The sequence below is a fragment of the Tenrec ecaudatus genome, unplaced genomic scaffold, assembly GCF_050624435.1.
Source record: "Tenrec ecaudatus isolate mTenEca1 unplaced genomic scaffold, mTenEca1.hap1 Scaffold_1514, whole genome shotgun sequence".
Classification (NCBI taxonomy): domain Eukaryota; kingdom Metazoa; phylum Chordata; class Mammalia; order Afrosoricida; family Tenrecidae; genus Tenrec; species Tenrec ecaudatus.
Genome location: NW_027458003.1, coordinates 153,207 through 176,812, shown reverse-complemented (window position 1 = coordinate 176,812; position 23,606 = coordinate 153,207). Strand labels below are relative to the sequence as shown.

At 42.0% G+C, this 23,606-nt stretch overlaps 1 long non-coding RNA gene across 2 annotated transcripts in view; it reads right to left on the bottom strand.

Moving 5' to 3' along the window:
• Nucleotides 1–23,237, bottom strand: part of LOC142436109 (uncharacterized) — a 45,212-nt gene extending 21,975 nt beyond the window's left edge. For both annotated transcript variants that reach the window (XR_012781782.1, XR_012781783.1), the window contains exons 1-2: nt 23,102–23,237; nt 22,765–22,807 (exon numbers count right to left, since the gene is read on the bottom strand). This is a non-coding gene — a long non-coding RNA (uncharacterized LOC142436109). The remainder of the gene's footprint in view (nt 1–22,764; nt 22,808–23,101) is intronic.
• Nucleotides 23,238–23,606: the final 369 nt, after the last annotated feature.

Below are 23,606 nucleotides of genomic sequence, written 5' to 3'. Positions count from 1 at the left end.
TTTTACATAATCTATTGCAGAGAGAAAATGTGTATCTGACAATTTAAATGCTCTTGGTTTTGTTCTGAGTATCTTAGAAAGATATAAGTCCCTGAGAGGAGAGGACTACTGCCTTTATTCCCAAAGCTGTTCTCAAACTTAATTTGTGTCTCCCTCCTCAACCATCTTCTTCATCACTTTCTGTGGCCTGAAAGAATAGGCCTTGTTCTTGAAGAATGGAGAAGTCACGGAAGGGAATGTGTTCTATGAGGAAGCAGCCAACATTCTCATCTCAGATTGACCCCTTTTAAACTTTATTACAAAGTTACCACTCACATGCAAATCTGCACATAGTCCATTGGATATAGTCTCATGATGTATTTACTCAAATTTAGCTCTTATTCTGATTTAATACACCTGGGAAAATAGGCCTCATTGCCAATATGTCAGTTTCTTCCTCTTCTTGGGGAAACTCTCAGAGGTGAAACGCTCAGGGATTGAAGCATGGGGTTTTGTGACTGCTTTATCTGTGAATCAGGCTCATTCTCTTCAGGAGAAGCGTATGCAAATAAAGGCCCTCCTTATGCTGATAAAAAAAACACCCCAATCCCAACAAAACAGTTCTTGGAGAAGATCCTCAGTACCATAATCTACAAGAGTCGCTGTTCTGAAATTTGTATGAACACAGAATCATCATGGAGTCTGTACTAAGCTGGGTTTTTCAGGCAGCTATTTTAATAAGTAATGCTATTGAGAGCAAGTGTGTGTGAGTGGGTATGAGTTGCACACAGTTGACATGTGTGATCGCTTTCATGACCGGCATATATTTTGTTTGAAAATGGCAATTGCAATGTGCAACTGGTTGAGTCTGAAGGAAACTTGAGGGAGCATAAGACATTTTTGAGATTCTAATGTGCAAACTCTGGATTTACATTTAGTAACTTTTCCATGACCTGTATGAGCCAAGTTCCAGGCCTGCAGGGTGTCTTATTAGTACTGTTGATATCACATATTGTACAGATTCCATGAAAGCTGGTTTACCATCTCCAGAGACATTGCCAAGAACACACCGTATCAGCGAAAGGACAGTCTAAAAGTCAATCACACGTCCATGTATAATGGTGGGGAAGAAACACAGAGAGAAGTCAAAGTGAGTACAGACACAAACCTCCTATGCAGGGAGGGAGCTGTGTTGCAGGGCTCTGTAAGGGCATGAACAGAAGGAATGATTCTGGATCATGTGCATTTGGAGAGGGAGTTTCTAGTCTGGATCTCTATTGTGATCCAGGGTTCTTCATCTCACTATTTCACACGGGAATTTATGTTTTGTTTTCTTTTTATGATTCAGTTCCTACCCTTAATATCTGTGAATTCAAAGTTGTATTGTAAGAAAATAAAACATTCTCATAGAGAGAAAAACAACCAACCAAAATGAGCTTGTCCCATAGGGAGTAGAAATTTTCCAGGGGTGATCAGCGTGTATTTTGAGAAGGTCAGTGTTTTAGTCCTGGTGGACTGGAGAAACAAATTCATAGACACTCCTATGTGTATAGGAAAAAGCTTTATATAAAGAGCAACGGTATATTGAGAAAACACACCAGTCCAGTGCAGATTAAACCCATAAGGCCAATATTAGCCCATATGTCTGAAACCATTCTGTAAATTCCTCTTCAGACTCATGCAATACATGATACAATGCCAGGTGCAAGAAAATCACAGGTTAGTGGGTGGAAAGTCTTGTGGATCCAGTGGCATTAGAAGCATCTTACTGCTGGCGTGGGCCTCCACGTGACTCCTCCAGCTCCAAGGTTCTGGCTGCCATTAGCATAGCTCCATGTGGCTTGTCAACAACAATGCCTCACAGGGAGAGAGTGTATCTAGCCTTCAGTGAGCTATTCATCTCCTTTGCACCTCCAAATGAGGTCATGAAGGCGTGACCTGATTGACAGGCTAGACTGCACCCCTTCGCAGGTTCACAGGAGATCATGTAACTGCCACAGTCTGAATATCTTTCAGGAAGACTCAGTGGAGTGCTAACCGTTAAGGCCTCAATTAATGGCTGTAAAGTTGGTGGTTTGAAACGTGGTGTCATTTATTCAAGTACAATATATTGTAAAAAGTTGCTTTCACCCAAACTAAAATTCTGTTGACATTGATCAGTTCCAAGTCATAGTAATCCTAGAGGACAGACTAGAACTGCTCCTACAAGATTTCCAAGCCTGTATTTCCTTATGAGATTATTCCACCACAAATTCTCCCACACAGCAGTTCGTGGGTCTGAATGACTGAATTTTCATTTAACAGCTAGGCAAGTCATGACTGTCCCATTAGGATTGGTAGTTCTTACTTATCTATCAGTTATTTTTAAAAAATATTATATCCTGTCAAACAGTCTTCATAGTTTAGAATTATGTTTTTCATCAAGCCTTGCTGTTTTTCATCCAGATTCTTCCCCTAGATCAGGGGTCAGTAAATTTCTTTTTTCAAAAAGACCTCTGAAAACTATAATTGATTATTCCATTGGTCATATAGACTTGGAGACAATTATTCAACCTTACTGATTGTGAAAACAACAGCAGGAAAGAGAAAAGGGCATAGCTGTGTGCTAATAGAATGTTATTCACAAAGACAGGCACTGGGCCATGAGCCTGTTAACCAAAGCCCTTCAATGAGGGTCTGTGTAAGTAACAGATGATCTTCTGTTTCTTTTCTAAAACAGTTTTATTGGAATTTCATGCACATGATATAATTCAATCATATCAAGAAGAGGCATATACCTGTCTTGATTTTCTCTGCAGTAGGAGCAGCTTGCCTGCCACTACCCCTCATCCCCTAAAAATTTTTGCCAGTGCCAAATTCTTCTCCACTCATCCCTTGGTCAGGAATGCCTCCCAGCTGATGAGGTGTCCCATCTGTGGCGCAGAAACATCCTAGACACTGACAGAAGAGCGCTTCAGCAGCTTGGCATCCCTACATTCCCTGACTTGATTGATCCCTAGTCACAGCTTCCAAACCAGCATATCTCAAAGGACATTGACACAGCAGCCAAGCTCATTGGGGCTGCCACAGTTGGAGTGGCATCTCTGGAGCCCGCATTGGGACTGGGTTTGGGAGCCTCATCCTTGCTTATGCCAGGAACCCTTCTCTGAAGCAGCCGCTCTTCTCCTATGCCATCCTGGGCTTTGCCTTCTCGAAGGCCCTCGGGCTTTTCTGCCTGATGGTGGCCTTCCTCATCCTTTTTACCATGTGAAGGAGCCATATCTACCCCCCACATTTCTCTGTCCCAAGTCTCTCTGCCCCAAATTTCCCTTCCCTGCACCTCCCCGGACAGCCTGGGGAAAATAATTGGCTCAAGGTTTGACAGAGACAAATAAATACTGTATTAATAAAGATGCTTCTTTTTTTTAAAAAAAGTGGGGGGCATACAATCATCATCACTATCGATTAAATTTTTTCTTCCTTTTGTTCATATCATTACATTTTTGGCAAAATGTACACAAGAAAACATTCTCCAATTCAACCACTGTTATATGTACAATTGAGTATCTTTGATGATACTTTTCATGTTTACAACCATTATTGATATCCTTTTCAAAATTATCCCATCACCAATAATATAAACTGAATTCCCCCTAAGCAACAACCATTTCACCTTCACCCATGGTAACCATTGGTCAAGCTTTGTTTGTTTTTATATAGTTTTAAAAATAGATGTATATAATATTCACATATCAGGCATCAAAGAACAAAAAAATCTTTATAATTGGGTGCATACCTCCATGATACAATCACCGAGGACAAACAGGTGCATATGCAAATGTGGTGAACAAAGCTGATGGTGCGGGCTATCAAAAGAGATAGTGTCTGGGGTCTTAAAGGCTTGAAGGTAAACAAACGGCTATCTAACTCAGAAGCAACAAAGCCCACATGGAAGAAGCACACCAGCCTGTGTCATCAAGAGGTGTGGAAGGGATCAGGTATAGGCATCATAAGAAAAAAAAAATCTTACCAGAGTGAATGAAGGGGAAAGTGCAGAGTGGTGACCCTAAGCCCATTTGTTGGCCACTGTAGATCCCCTTGCAGAGCGGTCTAGGGGAGGACTTGAGTCAGTCAGGGTGTGATATAGCACTGATGAAGAATACAGCTTTCCTCCAGTTCATAAATGCTTCCACCCCTCCCTCCACCCCACCCCACCCCACTACCATGATCCAAATTCTACCTTGCAAGTCTGGATAGAGCAGAGGATGTACACTGGTGCAGATAGGAGCTGGAGGCACAGGGAATCCAGGGAGGATGATACCTTCAGGACCAGGGTGTGAGGGGTGATACTGGCAGGGTAGAGGGTGAGTAGGTTGGAAAGAGGGAACCGATTACAAGGCTCTACATGTGACCTCCTCCCTGGGGGACAGACAACAGAAAAGGGGGTGAAGGGAGACTCTGAACTGGGCAAGATATGACAAAATAATAATTTATAAATTGTCAAGGGAACATGAGGGAGGAGGGAGCTTTGAAAATGATGAGGGCAAAGAATGTACAGATGTGCTTTATACAATTAATGTAAGTATGGATTGTCATAAGAGTTGTCTGAGTCCCTAATAAAATGTTTTTTAAAAATAGTATTCATTTACATAGATGTTTAAAATGTTGTACTATATGTATATATGCATATATATAATAATGAATTCTTTGGTTCTCTCCCCCTCCCACATTCATTGTTTGCTCCCGAAAGTTCCTCACCCTTCCTACTCCTCTACTCCCCTAGGGCCCTATAGACCATTGCATCAGTTATTGTCTCTAGGGATCCGCGCCTTCTGTGCTTTACAAACTTTGAAACCCAATAGAAACAACAAAAAACAAAACCAAAATAAAACAGCAAGAAGAAAATAATAATAATATAAAGATAAAAATGAAAATGAAGAATAAAGAAGGAAAGACTACCATCAATATTTTAAAGTTCAGCAAAAAAAAAAAAAAATCCTGTCATGGAACAAGTGAGAAATGCTTTACCTTAGAGCAAGTACAGGTTGGATTGAGAGGTAGGTCAACTGACCAATTGTCATATTATGCCATGGTCTGATCCACCGTGATCAAGTTCGCAGTTATCTCTGTCTGAGAGTAAAGCTTTTCAAGGGGATCTGCCAGAGGTTTAATATGACTAAATATTCTTCAGATGGATTTTTTTGAGTTCTCACTGTTCACCTACCCTTCGACAAATTGGATGTTCATAATTTGAGCTCTGAAGGTTTTTCCTTCATCACATTTGAATTGTCACTATCTTTGGGTCACACATGCTGGTGTGCTTCTTCATTGTGGACTTCCTTGACACCTGACTTAGATGGCTGCTTGAAGACAAGCCATTTAGATCCCAGATAATTGATACCCTGGTACCATCTGCTTTCTTCACCCCACTTTGCTATAATGCCCCTATCTTCATTGATTTTTCAATGAAGGTAAGTATTGAGCAGAGCCATGTTAAGATCCTGTACCCAGAATATGATCACCTAGAGGATGGATCTAGCTAAATCCTGTCATATACCATGGGCACCTCTAACTAGTGCCTGGAAAGTGAACATGTGAAACTCCACAACTATGTTAGTCTGGGTGGACTAGGGAAAAAAATTCACAGACATTCATATGTGTACAAGAGAGAACTTTATATCACAGAGAAATTGTACATTAAGAAGGCATAACCGCCCAGTCCAGTTCAAGTCCATAAGTCTGATATTAGCCCAGATATCTGACACCAGACTATAAATTCTTCAGACTCATGCAACACATGCAATGATGCCGAATGCATGAAGAGCACATGCCAGTGGGTGCAAAGTCTTGTGGATCCAGTGGAGATGGGTGGAAACATCTCAAAGCTGTTAAGAGTCTCCACGTGGCTCCTTCAGCTCCAGGGCTCTAGCGTAGCTCCTTGTGCATTGTTGACAGGAATGTCTCATAGGGCATGAGACTGTGTCCTGCCTCCAGCGAGCTATTTTTCTCCTCAGTGCCTCCAAATGATGTCATCAAACTGCACCCAGATTGACAGACTAAACTCCATCCCTTCATCTTAAGTCTCAAATTGACAGCAGATTATACAACTACCACAGCAACCATGGAGGCAGATAAAGAGCAGGACAGGAAAAGCGAAGTAGGTACCTTCTCTATTTGTTTTGTACTCTACTCTTATTTGTATCTTTATGTCATTATAATTTTTCTTTATGTTTAATTATATCTTTGTTTTTAATTGTTTTTGTTATTATCTCCAAGTTTGGAAGTAAAGGAGTGGATGAATAGAGACCATAACTGAGGCAATGGTTTATATGGAAGGGGGAGGAGTAATCAGTGGATCTGTGAAGCAGGAGGGAGCATTAAGCTTATTTTGAAAATGGGCATACAACTTTTTTTTAGAAGTGTTTTAAGTATGGAAATGTGAATGTTATATCAGGAAAAGAAAGAAAGAAAGAAAGAAAGAAAGAAAGAAAGAAAGAAAGAAAGAAAGAAAGAAAGAAAGAAAACGATCTATGGTTACCATGTGTGAAGTGGGAAGAGATTTGGCTTAGGGGGGCATTAAATTAAGTTTAACTGCAGTGAAACAATATGCAGGGGAATAAAAATAATGGTTCTACAACCTGAAAAGAATACTCAATGGCACTGAATTACACATGTAGAAGGCGTTGAATCGGTGAAAGTTTTGTTGCATACAGTTTTGCAAGTATGTGAAATATATTACATGAATAATGATTACAGAGGGGGAGAAATTGTTCTATAATTGACTGTGGTAAAGATTATACAACTCTTCTTGATATGGTTGAAGTATTGAATTATATAAGGGGGAAAGTTCTAATAAAAGTGTTTTGTTTTGAAGTGGATGCTCAGAAATATTCATCATTTTACCTTCCACTTTAACTCAACAGCCTGCACATCTCATGGGCTACCCTTGTCCTAAGGGTAGAACTGGGCTGCCCAGAGAGAAAGTGGAACATTCCTAGGAAAATAGTATCCCCAGGAATTCCCTTCATTATGGCTCACACCTCAGGCCAACTGTCTGCATTTCTACAAATCTACCCATGGTTTTCAGGAAGAAATTGTTTGTCCACAGTCAGTGCAAATGATGAAGGGTAGAGATTGACCTCACAGAACACAGGTCAGGAAAATCCCCTCTAGAGGCCATTACTGCTCCTCCTCAGAGCCATCCTCTTTCTGCTTCCACAAGCACAGCACACGTGGATCGCCTACAGTAAAATATGGTAACAGAGCTCCAAGTCACACATGAAAGTCAGGTATCTTAGGCCTTCATCCTTACCATGTTAAACAGAGATGCCTGTGGAGGTGACACCCTTCTGGATTCTTCTTGGTGACATGAATGTCCTACCCTGTAAGCACCTTCATGTCAAAAGCAGTTCTTTTCATCTTAGAATGGTTTTAAATTATATTTCCCCCCGTATTCCTAGGTGTGATCGTGCAGGTAGAGCTGCTACAGACCAGTCATGAGTTGGGAAAGCTATGTGCTATGTCTCAAAGTGCTATGTCTAGCTTCCAGGTCTGAAAATATCAATGTTTCTAGATCTAAAAGGCTCTGGGAAACACGACCTGTGTTAGGTGGCACAGAAGCCTTGTGATGAGTCTTAGCAACAACTCAGTTTTCACATATTGATGCATTGCAACCACTATAGCTCAACCAGCTGCATGTGTTTTAACAATCTGAAACCTGAGGACACTGACATGTAAAATGTAGGAAACGTACTAGGAGACACAATGAAGGCTTAATGGTCAAACATCTCAAGCATCACAACCCTAATTTGGCAGCAGAGGGAGCTCAGGGTACATGGGACACAATCTTTGCCACAGGAGCAGGTGCAGGGGGTGCCAAGTGTTTCTTTGCTCTTGTGTCTGGAGTTTTCCAATTCACCCATGTGGAAGACCACTTCAAGGAACCTTCAGCAACTAGGTTCGCATGCCTCTTATTTTCCTGGAGGGCAGATCCTAAAAATTAAAAGCCCATATTCTTCCTCAGAAGACAGGGGAGAAAGAAATCACACTTGGGACAAGTTGAAATCAATCCCAGAAGGACTGGTAGTCTCTCTATGCCGTTAAATTCTGACCTCCATGTGCTTCACTCACACAATCAGTTTCTCTCCATCCTAATTATTTTTTCCAAATTACTTTAGGTTGAAATTGTATGTGTGTGAATCCCAGCCCAAGTATCTCCTGTGAAGAGAAAACCAAACCAAACCTGATTTTACCATTTCTGAAATAATTGACAGTTGTATATTATTTTTGTCAATATTTATTATTTTAATAGGTAATTATTCTCTTGAGAAAAACATATCCTTTAACCAGGATTTGTCAAATTATTTTTTTTACATTTTATTAGGGGCTCATAAAACTCTTATCACAATCCATAAATATACATGCATCAATTGTATAAAGCACGTCTGTACATTCTTTGCACACCAGCCTGTATGATCATGAGGTGTACACGTGATCATGTATCAGATATCAAAGACCCAGAACAAAATAATATCTTTGTGAATGAAGAAGAGTGTGCAGTGGAGACCCAAAGCCCATTAATAGACAATTGGACATCTCCTTACAGAAAGGTCACAAGAAAGAGAAGAGCCAGTCAGGGTGCACTACAGCACCGATGAAACAAACAACTTTCCTCTAGTTCTTTAATGCTTCTCCCCCCACTATCATGGCCTCAATCCTACCTTATAAATCTTAGTAGACCAGAATATTTACACTGCTACAGATAAGATCTCGCAACACAGGGAATCCAGGACAGATAAACCGCTCAGAACCAACAATGAGAATAGAGATATCAAGAGAGTAATGGGAAGGTGGGAGTAGAAAGAGGAAATCAATCACAAGGATTGACATAGAACTCCCTCCCAGTGGGACAAACAGCAGAAAAGTAGGTGAAGTGAGACAGCAGACAATGCAAAATATGAAAATCATAATTTATAATTTATCAAGGTTCATGAAAGAGGGAGAGTGGGAGAGGGAGGGGAAAATGAGGAACTGATATCAAGGGCTCCAGTACAAAGCAAACGCTTTGAAAATGATGATGGCAGCATATGTACAAATGTGCTTGACAATGGATGAATGCATGAATTGTGATAAGAGCCCTAAGAGCCCCCAATAAAAGTATTTAATAAAAAAGAAAGCATTAGTATTGTAAAGCATAATACCTAGATTTTGGAGAGCACAATCAACTCCTCAAGCATGGGAGACTTCCTCTAGTTTTTGGAAGATGCCCTGGAAACGTCCCGATGTGTTATGCAAATTCACAGACAGCATTGGCTTCTCTGGGTATGTAGAGACCTTCAGCATCTACAGAACTTCTAAGTTTAACTCAGTACCTTAAAATTCTTGGTGTGCAAAAGATTTGTGAAGGGAAGGCAAGCTTGATTCAAGGCAAGACAAACCTGCAGGGAAGGAGCGAGACTCAGGAGCCGCTGTCATATTCAGCTCAAGGGGACAATTAAGGGAAGGTCTAGAAGGGGCTGGGGAGGGTTTTACTTTTAGCATATGAATTTTCTTTTCCAAAAGATAATTTAAAAGAGAATTAGACAAGGGAAGCTTGTGTCAGATTAAATATATATTTCTAGGGGAATATTTATTTAACTGCATCAAGAAATGAATAAGCACCACACTTAAGGGGTGGAGAGGAGGAGGGCACATTTCAAGGCACTGTCTCTAACTGTAGGTTGACATTTCCATTAAGTCAATTCTTTCTCTTAACAACCCTATAGAATAGGGCTGCCCTTGTAGGCTTCTGAGTCTATAAATCTTCATGGGTGTGTAGAGAATTCTTCCCCCTGCAGAGCCATTGGAGATTTAGAATGACTGACCTTGCATTTAGCAGCACACTGCATAATGAACCCCACACGCAGGGCTTTCCAAGATATCTAGAACATTCTTATCTACTCTTGGAGTGACTCTCTTAGAAGTCATTCAACATTACTTATGACTATATAGGCAGAAGGTATGCAAATAGACCCCTCCCCTGCTGAGGAAAACCATCCAAGTCCCAACTCTGAAGCTCTTGGACAGTTGCTCCACCTCTGGAATTCCAAGGTACCCCCATTCAAGACTGAACAAATCAAGTCACAATGGAATCTCTATTGAGCTCAATTTTCCTTTTTGGAATTTCAAAAGATGCTTTGATGCAGAGAAAGTGTGCATGAGGGGGCATGAGTGAGAGGCAGTAAATATGATTTTCAGGATCAGGATGTCTGTGTGTTTGCAGGTGTCCAGTGTGAGGTGGAGCTATGGCATCTGAGGGAGACTTGAGGCAGTCGGAGGCTTCTCTGATATTCTCCCGTACAGTCTCTGCATTCATTGCCTGTATTTATAATATACACTGGATCTGCCTAGCCCCAGAGAAGGGGCGGCAGTGGGTTTCATACATGAATAGTGTTGGTAGGACTCTCCGAAGGGCCAATTCACCATCTCCAAAGACAATGGTAAGGACATACTATAACTTCAAATGGACAACCTGAACTTCAAGGACACAGTTTTGTATTTCTGTGCAAAAGATGCACAGTATGGTAGTTACATAATCTGGTGTGAATTTGGTACTTCATAGGATAAAGAGGGAAGGGTTGGAGTCTGTCAATTGGATCATAGCCAATGAAGCCTCTGCGTGGGCATGGCCTTCTGAGAATTCTGGGAAATCCCGTATTCCATCTTGGAGGTGGAAGAGAGATTCTCTAATCCCTGGGAGACACCCTACTGACAAGGGTGACTCTCTGTGAGACATCCCTGAATAGAAGCCACATGGACCTACCCCATGCAGCCCTGGGTTCTGGAGAAGACATGTAGAGACCCGTCTCCGCTGAAAAGCTTACAATGCCACTGGATCCAAAGACTTTCTGCCCACTGGCCTGTGACCATCTTGCATTCTGGATCATTGTATGTATTTCATAAGTATGAAGAGGAATTTATACATTGGTATCCGACACATGGGCTAATAATGGACTTATGGGCTTGGCCCTAACTGGGGTTAAGATGCTTTCTAAATGTACAATTGCCCTTTATATTAAATCTCTTATACACAATATACGTGTGTCTATGGATTGGTTTCTCTAGTCTACCCAGACCAACGCACACAGTGAGGAGAAGTCAGAGTTAACCCAGACATGAATGTACCCTAGTGGAAGAGGTTAGGCTGCAGGAACCCCTCAGGATCTGCAGAGCACAGGACTCAGACCCAGGAGTAGGTCCAAATGGAGCTTCACTACTGGCTTCCTGTTGTGTCTGGGGATTCTTCTCCTTCTCAGCATCCCTCAGGGAATCAGTGCATCTCCTCCCGTCTTTCTGAAACACTCACCCAATCTCCCTCTGATGATAGGATGATTTCAAACTTAGCTTGTTTCGTTTTTCCCTTGAATTGTCTCAAATTTCCCATGTAATTGGTAATTCCTGCATCTAGGACAAATTCTGTTCAAATCATCGGCTTCATCAAAAACTTTACCCCTTGCTTTCAATAACCCTCCTGTATTCCCTCCTTCCTCGGGATAACAGTCCCTGCTGTGCAAAGGATCTCACTTTATTATCTTTGTATGTGTGTGTGTGTGTATATATATATATATATTTCCACACAACATACTACATGAACTTACCACCAGTAGCCCAATCCTAGATCAAGTCACCTCTCTCCATTCATCCAAATGGAGACTTTCTTCTCTGAGTTCATTCATTTTATTCATTCACAGCTCCTGTCTGTCCTTGTCCACCACAGGCTAATTTGAGAGTCAGTGTTTTTTTCTCCAAAGGCTGTTTAATTTAGCAGTTGTGCATATTGATACAAGAGTAGGAAAAGGGAGATAAGACACATTTTATGCTTAGTCTCAACATGCCTCCACAGACCTCACCTCCCTTCCTGCCCTATGTCCCCTTGTGCATGGGCTATAAGCATCCTATTCTGTACAGGGCACCCACAGGTTCCCTTCAAGTTCTGTCAGAATATCCTTCTCTAGAGACATGCCCAGGGACTGATTTTCTGTCAATCAGTACTGTGACTGCTGTAGTTATGATCACATATTTCTGAGTCAGGCACACACAGAGGGAAAGGCTATGGGTACCCAGACACATACACCCATACAGGGAGAGGGCGGGGCTCAGGGGTCACTCAAGCCCACAGATAACAGGGACCCTCAGGGGAGAAATGTAGAGGAGCCTAAGAAGGATTAGTAAAATTAGGTACCTATTTCCTCTACCTGCAGAGAAAATGTCTCTGCCACACACCTCCACATTCTTGTAGCTCAGTGTGTATATTCTTGTATGCACTTTGTCTGTTTTTTTGTATGTGCTAGTACACATGAACTACTCTGTGCCTTAATATGTTATACTATGTGACAGAACTTGTAGTCTGTTCTGCATTGATTCTATTATTATAATTCTAGTATATTTTAGTGTGTCTTTGTGGGTTTTTTTCTTAAGTAAATGCATGTATATTTATTAATCTGAGGGTATTGTATGAAGATTTGTTAGTTCTAGTATATGTGCTGATTTGTTCATAGTAGGCATGTGTATGTTAATATGACTGTTAAAACACAAATGTCATTATGTGAGTTTCCTGCTTGCGTGTGTTCAGTCCAACCCATGTGAGCTCTTCAAACTTTATGAGCTCACATCTCCTTGAATAAAATACTTTATTGAGTGTTAAGAAATTACTAAGCATGGGGGAATCCATTAGAGGCCCATAGTAATATGCACAGCAGAGTACGCTAATCCGTGAAACTTCTTTTTAAAGTGGACAATAAGAAACAAAAGGACATGAACAGCAAATCCTAGAGGTGAACTAGTCAATGCAGAGACATCCTTAACTAGGAAACAGGCCCAGAGGGATGTTTATTTTCTCCTCTCTGAAGCTCTTGTGTTTATGGATGGCAATGATAAAGCCTTTGTAAAAGAATGCACGCTACACTCAAAGGATGTCTAGTTGTAGGTACATGGGTGATGCCAAGAGCCAACGTGAATGCAGAAGTTTAAAGGTAAATGAGATGGATCAAGGAAAAGGATGACTTATCTTCCATCATCTTTGCCCAGAGAATGGGGTTCAAGCTCTCTAAATAAGGTTAACTGATGAAAAATAACACAAACTATTGGAGAGGGCTTACTCCTATTCCTTTCAAACAGCTAAAAGAACTCAAGGTTGCTTGTGCCCAATATGGCCCAACTGCCTCTTTTACTCAATCTTTATTAGATACACTTTCCTTCGAGGTGCTTCCCGCCGCAGAATGGAAACAATTGGCTTTTGAAAATGCAAATACTGCCTGCCAGGCAGCGCTGAGACCTTTTGGAAAAAAGGGCAACCTGTCCGATTATATCAGACTATGCTCAGACATTGAACCTTTCTTTACTCAGGGGCTTGCGATAGCAGCTGCTTTGTAAGGAAAAACAGTAAAGGAGGGTTAATGATACTATGGAACTTATGGGAGCCCTGCAGGCTGGGCTCCCTTCCCCCTCTGCTATTCCAGCCAATACATATAAGATCATTTTAGATTTAAAAGATTGTTTTTATACCACGCCCTTGGATCCAAAATATTGTAAGAGATTTGCCTTTAGTGTCCCTTCCACCAACTTCAAAGAGCCTATGAAGAGATATCATTGGCTTGTTTTGCCTGGAGGAATGGCCCCAACCCGCTATTAATATGGGGAGGAGGGCATGTTTGGGTTTTTACACAGGATGCTGATGGAGCATGGGGGCTGCCTGAATGGTTGGTGCAGTTTGCAAACCATGCAGATGGTAATTTGCCTCAGAGTGCTTCTGGGGACATGGCTCAGTGAGAAGTACTAGGCTTAAGTTTCTGATCCACCACTCTTACTTCCTGCTGTCTGGGAAGGTCTGGAAATCAAGATGTGGGTTAATGACTCACGCCCTCCCTGTACAAAGTGAAGGAAATGTTATTCCACCCACTCCACAGTCTTTTTCCTCATGTAGACTAGAGATTCAAAAGAATAATAAAACCATATTGTGGAGATCGTGTCTCACAGACAAGCCCATCAGGTATAACGTCACAAAAGAGAGATATATCATCGATTGGTCTGTTAACCAGGACAATACTAAAAAAAAAAACACTGCCAAATGGGAAAAGGGGCTGTCTGCAGGGCTTTGGTGGTCAGATTTGGGTTTTCCACAAACTCAGTGGTGGAAAATAGGGGCTGCTTAGGGGGACATGAAGCTTATGGGCCCTACCTCCAGACCACAGGGAAATGTTACTGCCTGCGTACCATCGCCTTATGTACTTTTGGCAGGGAATATTACTATAGATCATGATGACTCTAAGTTTAACAGGTCTTGTAATAACTGCAATTTGTCTAATTGTATTACCTGGTCCCCTGAAGGTATTGTCATCGCCATTTTATATCAACCTTCTTTTGTTATGCTGCCAGTGAATATTACTGGGCCTTGGTATTCAGAAAGAGGGTTACAGGTATTAGAAGAGACTGAAAAAGCATCAACCAGATTTAAGTGTTTTGTAGGTTTGCTTATAGCAAGTATTTTAGCTATATTAAGTTTAGTTGCTACTGCTACTACTGCAGCAATTGTACTTTCACAAATCTTACAAACTGCCCACTGTGGAAATGAATTATCCAAAGATGTGACTAATGTTTTGGGTACTCAAGAAGATATAGACAGGAAGTTAGAACAAAAAGTAAATGCTCTTTATGACATGGTCATGTATTTAGGAGACGAGGTGCAGGGGCTTAAGGCCAGGTCTAGTCTACAGTGCCATGCTGTACATACATGGATCTGTGTTACACCTAAATAGTACACTAACAGTCAGTATAGCTGGATTAAAGTGTAGAATCATCTTCAAGGTACTTGGCACAATGCTAATGAGTCTTTAGATTGATTACAACTCCATCAAGAAATATTAGCCATAAAAGATGCTAAGTCTCTTTATTTTGATGTCGACAAGGTTGCTGAGGATTGGCTCCAGCATTTTCAAGATTCTTTCCCTTCGTTAGGAAATCTCAGAGGCCTACCTCACATGCTTTTTCTCTAGTCACAGCGGGAGTGTGTGTATTGTTTATCTTATGCATACTCCCTATGATACTGCACAAGGTTATGGTTGAATTATTGGCTTTAGGAACAAAATTACAGGAAGTACACCTGCATACTTCACTCCCTCCCCAAACAGGAGTATAAGGCAGAGGCTGGTTAGTCAGACGGGTAAAATCGAGTCTGAGTATTCCAACCTAAGACAGGTCATAGTCTCCTGCAGACAGTGACTGATGACGGGTAAGGGCGATTTCAGGACTTCACAACCTAAGACAGACACAGTGATCTGCTGACGTTTTGAGTAAAGACGTCTTCAGTAAATAAAAAAGCGGGGGCTGTTGAAGGCCATTAAGACTCAGCTTTGAAACAGCTGATAACTCTCATGAACTATGTGTCAGTGTTTGCTGATTTCTTCTGTGACTTTACGTTTTGAACATACTGTTAAGAACAAGAACAACAAAAAAAAAAGAACAAGAAAGTATGCAAAGTCTGGGAAGATACGTTGTTTAATTTTCTCAGGGATGTCTGCCTTGGCAGAAGACAAAATTGCTATGTGTAGCAAATGTGCTTGCTTAACAATGAGATAATAAACCCCGGGTTGTTTCTGCATGGATAAAAGGAGTATGTAAAACAAACCCGAAGCTTCAGTATTCACTGTTGCCCTCCCAATACTTTTAATCTCTTCTTTTTACCCTAATAATCATTCCCCCTCTTTCAGGACGGTTTGACTCCTGAGCTGGCTCCGACAGCCCCTCCTTGATCAAAATTCTTAATCTAAAGCTTGAGTAAATTTTAACTCCTTCCAGAAAAAAAATTGGTTGGTGTATAGAAAAAAGACCAAACAAACAAATATCCTGAATACTGAAAGTATAACAGTCAAGAGATCAATCATTGCATTAGATAAATCTGCTGAACAATGCCTCTTTAGAGTATTGAAAGGAAAAGATATTACCTGGAGGACTGGTTTCACCTGACCAAAGCAGGCTATTGTCAATTGACTCTTGTGCATTTGAAAGATGAACAAAGGAAGGCTGAAGAAGAATGAATATATTAGAATTGTAGTTCTGGACAAGAATGTCCCACATACCATGGACATGCAAAGGACAAACAAGTCTGTTTTGGAAGATGTAATGTCAGAGTGCTACTTAGAGGCAAGGATGGTGAGAGTTCATATTATATACTTTGGACATATATCAGAAAAGATCATTCCTCGAAAAGGATATTTTGTTTGGTAAAGATGACGGGCAGTGAAAAACATGAATCCCACTACCAAATGGATTAACAAAGTGACTGCGACAAATGGTTCACCAAACCCGAAGAATGATATTCCTGCTCAAATTGCCTAATGCACAGAGAGGACCATAGGGCCATCCCAATCACAAGACACGGCATCCCTTAATGACCCACAGCGCTATGAGGGACAACACTGTGGCACACTGTGGGAAATGTGCTCGATCTGACTTCACCACACTGGGGCAAAACTCTAAGGGCATGCAACAGAGCAGCAAGAGGAGCAAAGCAATGAAGTGCCCGGGAAATACAAAAAAACAGACTGAGTGGCCAAGGCATGGTACCACATCAGACTCAACCAACAGTAAAATACTCCTAATGATCAACGAACAAACCTGGAATGATTCTTAAGTCTTTTCTCTTTTTTTCCGGTGGTTGCTTCCTTTTTTGTTGTTGTTATTTTGCTCTGTCTTGTTTCTGTGCTTATTATTGTCTCCGCATGTCTGTCTAGATAAGATTGGCAGGATAAACACACCAGAGGAGACAACAATGGGGCTGATGGTTCTGGGGGGGGGGGATAAAGGAAACAGGGAAGTGGGGGAAAGGAAGTGGCTGTAAGCCTGGGGTCAAGGGCACAACAAGTGATCTAAAATCGACGTTGAGGAGAGTGTAGGATGCCTGGTAGGGCGTGATCAAGGGCAATGTAATGAGAGGAATTACTGAAAACTGATGAAGGCCAAACATGATAGTGGGACAAGAGGAAAGTAAAAGGAAATAGAGGAAAGAAGTAGGAGACAAAGGGCATTTATAGAGTTCTAAATACAGTCATTTACATATGTACACATATATATGACAAAAGGGTAACATATCTATGTAAATATATTTAAATTTTAAGTATAAAAGTAGCAGATAGACATTGGACCTCTACCCCAGTACTCTCTCAATGAAAGAAGACTTTGTTCTAATAACCTGGCATTCCATGATGCTCAGCTTCCTGACACAATCGATTAAGACAAAATGGTGCAGAAGCAAATATGGTGAAGAAAGTTGATGCTGCCTGGCTATCAAAAGATATAGCTTCTGGGGTCCTAAAGGCCATCAAACTGAGAAGCTACAAAGTCCACATGGAAGAAGCACACAAGCCTGTGTGATCATGAGGTGTCAATAGGATCAGGTATCTGGCATCAGAGACACAGAACAAAAAATCCTATCAATTTGAAAGAGGGGTAGTGTGGAGTGAGACCCAAAGTCTATCTGTAGGCAATTGGACACCCCCTTACAGAAGGGTGTGTTACACAGAAACAAAACCAGGACACTTGTGAATATATATAGATATGTGCATACATACATCTATTACATATACAATATATAATCATTATATATAAAACCATTATATATAATCATTATATATTATTATATATTCTATATAATGGATAGACATATAAAGCACAAAAGAATATAGCAGCTAATTTGTTCACACAGCTGTCCAGAGTGCTCAGTTCAACTCACTTCCGTGAAACATTTAATATACTGGAAGTCCTTCAACTCATGAGGGCCACTGGGTCCAAGGTCAAGGAAGCAGACAGGTGAGTCTTATGTACGGCAATGCAGGCAGTCTGGACACAGGCAGCAAACAAAGGGCAGATCATCAACAAAGAGCAAGAAGATAGGATCCAACAGTCCCAAGCTCAAGTGATGCATACATCAGCAACATGATGAAGCACTTCTCAAAGGAACCTCAAGCTCTAGTGACATGATCCACAGGTTGTTAGGCCAACACTTAGTGTAGCTCACAAGTTGTGGCAGAGAACTAGCAGGCGCACCCTGATCTGATGAGAAGAGTGCAAGAGAGAGAGAGGCACGGTTTGCCTAGCCATTTATCTCTTTGCCCTCCAATCAAACTGCAACATTATTTATACCATGTTCCTATGAGCCAGGTTGGCACAATAAACTAACCTATCAGAATGGGTCACAAGGATGAGCCAGTTAGGGTTCAGTATAACACCTATGAAACATACAACTTTTCTCTAGTTGTTTAGTGCTCCCCCCACCCCACAATCATGACCCCAAATCTACTGTACGAAACTGGCTAGACCAGAGAATGCACATGGGTACCGAAAAGAGCTAGAAACACAGGGAATCAAGGGCAGATAAACCCATCAGGACCAATAATCAGAGTGGCAATACCAGGAGAGTAAGGGGTAGGTGAGGGGTGAAAGGGGAAATGAACACAATGATCTACATATAACCCCTTCTCAGGGGGATGGACAACAGAAAAGTGGGTGAAGGGAGACATCAGACAGTATAAGACACGAAAAAGCAATAAAAAATTATAATTTATCAGGGCTTCATGAGGGAAGAATAAAATGAGCTGATACAGCGCTCAAGTAGAAAGAAAATGTTTTGAAAGTGATGATAGCAACATGTACAAATGTGTGTAACACAATTGATATATGCATGGATTGTAATACAAGCTGTACAAGCCCCTGATAAAATGAGTTAAAATAAATAAATTTTTTAAAAACATGCGTTCATCCTCAATTATGAGGATGGCACAGGAGAGTGCAATGTTTTGTTCTGTTGTGCAATGGGTCCCAGTGAGATGGCACTGACTCAATGACAGCTGATATGACAACAGTCTCAGAAACCACAAATATACACCCAGCGCAAACACAAAGACATTAGTGTGTTATGTTTACAAAAGATATTATTTCTCTCATGAAAAAAAGGGAAGAGGTTTCTTCAGTTAAAAAAAGTTGGAACAAACAAGGTGACAACAAAATCACTGAGGCATTTCCACCCCTCATTAGTCCATTCTTTTGGTGAGCTGAAGGCAGTTCTCTAAGGGCCTCACAGCATGCCAGGTGGCAGAGTACTTTCAGGAACATGGGCTCTAGTCTAAAACAACACACTCACTAAGTGGTGAGCAGCTATTTGTCTGTCTAGGAAACTGTAAATCATGCAGTCCTGTACACTGAGGGTTCAGCTGGAAGTTCAGAGGATCCAGCAGAGCAAGAGACTGACAATAATTACTCACTGGATTGCAGGATGCTTAGAAGGTCTATAATCAATTGAATCAAAATAAAATTTCTTGAGAAACTTCCAGCCTAACTGTAAGATAGATGAAAACTAAAAATTCTGGCAGCTAGAGTATTCACATAAGATTAATAAGCACTTTTTTACTGTTTTGTTGCTTAAGTTCAACTTATTGGGTTCCAACATAACAATAGTTTTTAGAGCACTTAGTAACATTTTCTATGAGACAAGAAATAACCTGATACCCATGTCAGATGACGATATTTTAAGAAAACTATAGACGAGTGTTGATAATGGATCTGAATGAAAAAGTTATTTTTAAAATAGGAAACTGAGTCAGACAATATATTAAAATAAGCATGCATCAAGATTAATTCTAATTCATCCCAGAATTGATTTAACACAAGAAAATGAACACTCAAATATGCCTAGTGATGGGGGAAAAGTCAATTATCTAAATTGACACAGAATGAATAATAAACAAAGTAAAAAGCTTTTCATGTTAAAAAAAAACAACTACAAATCTAACATGAAATAGGTAAAACTCAATATGCTAATATACATTCTTGTAAAAAAAACTTTGAAAATGTCACATGTAAGAGAAAGAGAAAAAAGTTCACCCCATCGCAGAATCAGGATAAACATACATATCCATTTTCACCACTCATATTAAAAATGATACTAGCTAGATTGATCAGAAAAAAAGAATTAATAAAAAGAAGAAAATGACTTCCAAAAAGAAGAAAAGAAAATTCCTTATTCATCATAAATTGAAGATGTCATGTAAAAAAGTTGCCAATTGAAGGCAAACAAGCGGCCATCTAGCTCGGAAACAACAAAGCCCACAGAGAAGTGCGCAACCTAAGCGAATACAAGGTGTTGAACGGACCAGGTGGCAGACACCAAGAACAAAAACCATCATTGTGTGATCACCTTCCTCTAATCTCTGGGGGATGGGCAATGGGAAGGTGGGTGAGGGGAGAGGCCTGGAAGTATAAGATAACATAATAATTTATAAACTATTAAGGGTTCATGGGGGAGGGGAGAGCGGGGAGGGAAGGGAAGGGATAAAAAGGAAAACGAGCTTATTCCAGGAACCCAAGTGGAAGGAGAATTTTGAGAATAACGAGGGCAACTAATGTATAAGGGTGCTTTACTCAATTGATATATTTATGCATTGTGATAAGGGTTGTATGAGCCCCAATAAAAAGATTTATTAAATTTTTTAAAAGTTGCCAAATAGGTCATAAATACTATATATAGGTAGTAAATGTTAAAATGTTCTAGGCAACATTTCAACACACAAAAATACTTGGTACTTAAACCCCTAATGATAAACTGCTAATCTCCAACTCCCAAACCATTAACCCTTACATATTAAGATGCTGACCATCTTTCAAACACACCTATACCCTTCTAAAACACAAGAGGAGGAGGAGGTGATGCTGTTTGCCAGAGAGCAGGGAGAGCCGGCCAGCCTGCCTGCAGGGCTAAAATGGGCAAAAGCAGTACTAGGAGATTTATATATGCAGTTAGCAGGTAGCACACATTTTGCCCTAACAAAACTACTGGTAAACATCCTTAGTTGTTATCAAAAAGGATACTACAAAAACGTGTATGGTACACACACATGCACTTATGTACACACCAAAATCACATAAATAATGAAATTGAAAATAGATTTTTGTGTGTGTGAAACATTTTGAAACAATGATAAGATCTACAAAAATAAAATGGGATCCAACTCAACTATTCAAGTTTGTGAGACAGGTGGGAAAGCCTGGGGACCCCAGGGTGGGAGAGTGCCGACAGCGGGCCAGGGATCCAAACGGCATGCTGACACACAAGTGCACAATGTGAGCATCTCCAACCCATTTTCCTAACAGGACCTCCTCATTGACCACCTAGGTAGTGTCGAGAAAAACAAGTCCCCACTCAGTGGCTGGCCTACACACCTTTTCCAGCATGTGGCTGCCCGGGGTTCAAGGCTAGGGGCGATCAGGGAGTGTGGAGGCAGCTCCAATCATTCCCTCTCACCTCCTTCCTCTCTCCTGTCCTCCCTCCTCTACTCCTGCCCCTCACCCCTCCACCCCCATCTTACAAGGAAGATTAGATCAAATCATCCGACATTGAAGGATTAAAAAGTGACATCACTATGAACACTTGGCCACCACAAGCCAGTTATCCCTGTGGTAACTTTTCCAACACTTCCTGCTGAAACCCCAACAGGTCAGAGGGATCTAGAGGTCCTTCTTTCATGGTCTAAATTCCTACTAAAAATCAAGATCCAGTGAGCTTCAACAATTTCTGCTCCAGGGGAGGTTTCTGTCCTCCCTCAGCTCGCCTTAGGACACCTACATTACCTTTACCAGGTGTACCGTCCCAGTCAAACAACCCACCTGACCCTGCTAAGTCCCTGCCTGCTCCAGGGAGGAGTCCCAAGGAGGCTGCAGCTAAGGCTCAAAGGGAGCACAGCAAGAAATGCCAATGCAGCGGCAAGGAGACCTACTGTGTGTTATGTGCACAAGATGCTCCAGTAGGTCCACTCAGACTCCAGTATCTCGTTCAGGGCCATGAACGTTGTGCACTCGTTGATCAAAGACACCTTTGGGCACATCGCCGACCAGGCATCTCAACTGGCACATTCCAAACTACTCCACCATCACAGCCTGCGACATCCTGGTGACCATGAGCCTGCTGCTGCCTGGACAGCTGGCAGAGGCGCCTTGGCCAAGGGCCCCAGGGCCAACGCCCACTACACCAGCCCCAAATAAATTGTCCTTCAGCCTCACAACGTTCAAACGCCAAGGGCCCATTTCAGGGTCACTTCCAGTTTCATCCCCCAAATAGAGGTTGAACACCTTAACATTACCTTGTTTTTGGTTCCTTTGTTTCAGTTTGGTTTTTGATTCTTCTGTGCATAGTTTAGTTAGATTACTTTTGTGATGGAGAGCATCTTTCTTTCTTTTTAACATGTTTTGGGGCACTTAATCCACATATCCCACATAATCCCACAATTCAGCCATCTTAAGCATTCCACAATCATTACCACAATCGATTTCACATCGTCTATTTTCCCACTATGATTAAATCGCCTTTAAGCAGACTTATTAGTCACCTTCAGTTGTAGTGTTCAGTCCCCTCAATCCTTCATTCTTACTCCCCAAGTCCCCTCACCCTCCCCAACTCCGCCAGCGACCCACCCCGACCCCACCCAGGCATCCTTACAGACACTCGCATGTTATTTCATCTCTAGGCATCCACTCCTTTTGTGCTTCACAAACTGAACCCAACAGAAACAATAAAGAATAGAAAGGAAATGAAATGGGAATGATTTTAAAAACCTTAGTAATATATAGATAGAAATAAAAACAAAGAGTAAGAAGAAAGGGCGGCCACCAATATTTTAAAGCCAGGGAAGACGTTTCTGTCACGGACCAGCAAGAGATCTTGCGCCTAGAACAGACTCTGGTCGGGTCCAGAGAGAGGTCAGCAGAACAAGATCCCGGGCTCACCTTTGAGCTGAGGAGGCACAAGGAGTCTCGGGAGGAGGCATCGCTGTGCGGAAGGAAACAAGGGAGGGGGGTTAGGAGACCCGCAAAGAGAGAATCAGGGAACCCCGAAGCCCCAAACCCCAGCCGGGATCCCCTTTCTCCAACAGGGACTCCCACCATGAACCACAACCAATCTGAAAGCAGGGAAATAGGACCGGCCTTGGGGACACCCGCCCACCTCTCACCAAGAGAAGCGCTGGCAGGGTTCCTGGGGGAGAGAAAGGGCGCTTGCACCCTAGTCAGCTGGAATAAAACAGCCTCCGCCCACATACATGTCCCGGAGCCCAGAGCCTCCCACCTGGGAGCGCCAGCAACAGGGTGCTCAGGCTGTGGACGCTTCTCTGGCACCGCAAGCAGAGCACCGACAGTGGAATCCTTGCAGTGAGTTGCAGTTCAGAATAAGACACCGCCACTTCCCGCCCTGTCTGGGCGTGACCCGGGGTGGGAGGAGCTGGCGGGGTCAGAGAGGGGTAGGGGTCTGCCTTCACTTCCTCTCAAGGCAGCTCTTTCCCCGCCCATTTCTGCTGAGATGCCAGCACAGGCGCCTGGTGAGGGGGTGGGCGGGGCCTGGCCGGCTTGGGGCGGGGCTCGGGGAGGAGCCAGAGAGGAGAGAGGCGGTCCACGCCAAAGGGTCCACACCTGTGGCTGAAACTCCAGCGGCAAAGACTCAGATAACAATGGCTGAGGCACCAGTAATTTGGCCGTTTGCAGAGGGAGTGCATGGGTGACATGGTTGAGATAGAACCATGTACGTTGGGTGTGGATGTGTATCCTCCTAACAAACTGGAAACACCCAACCCCCC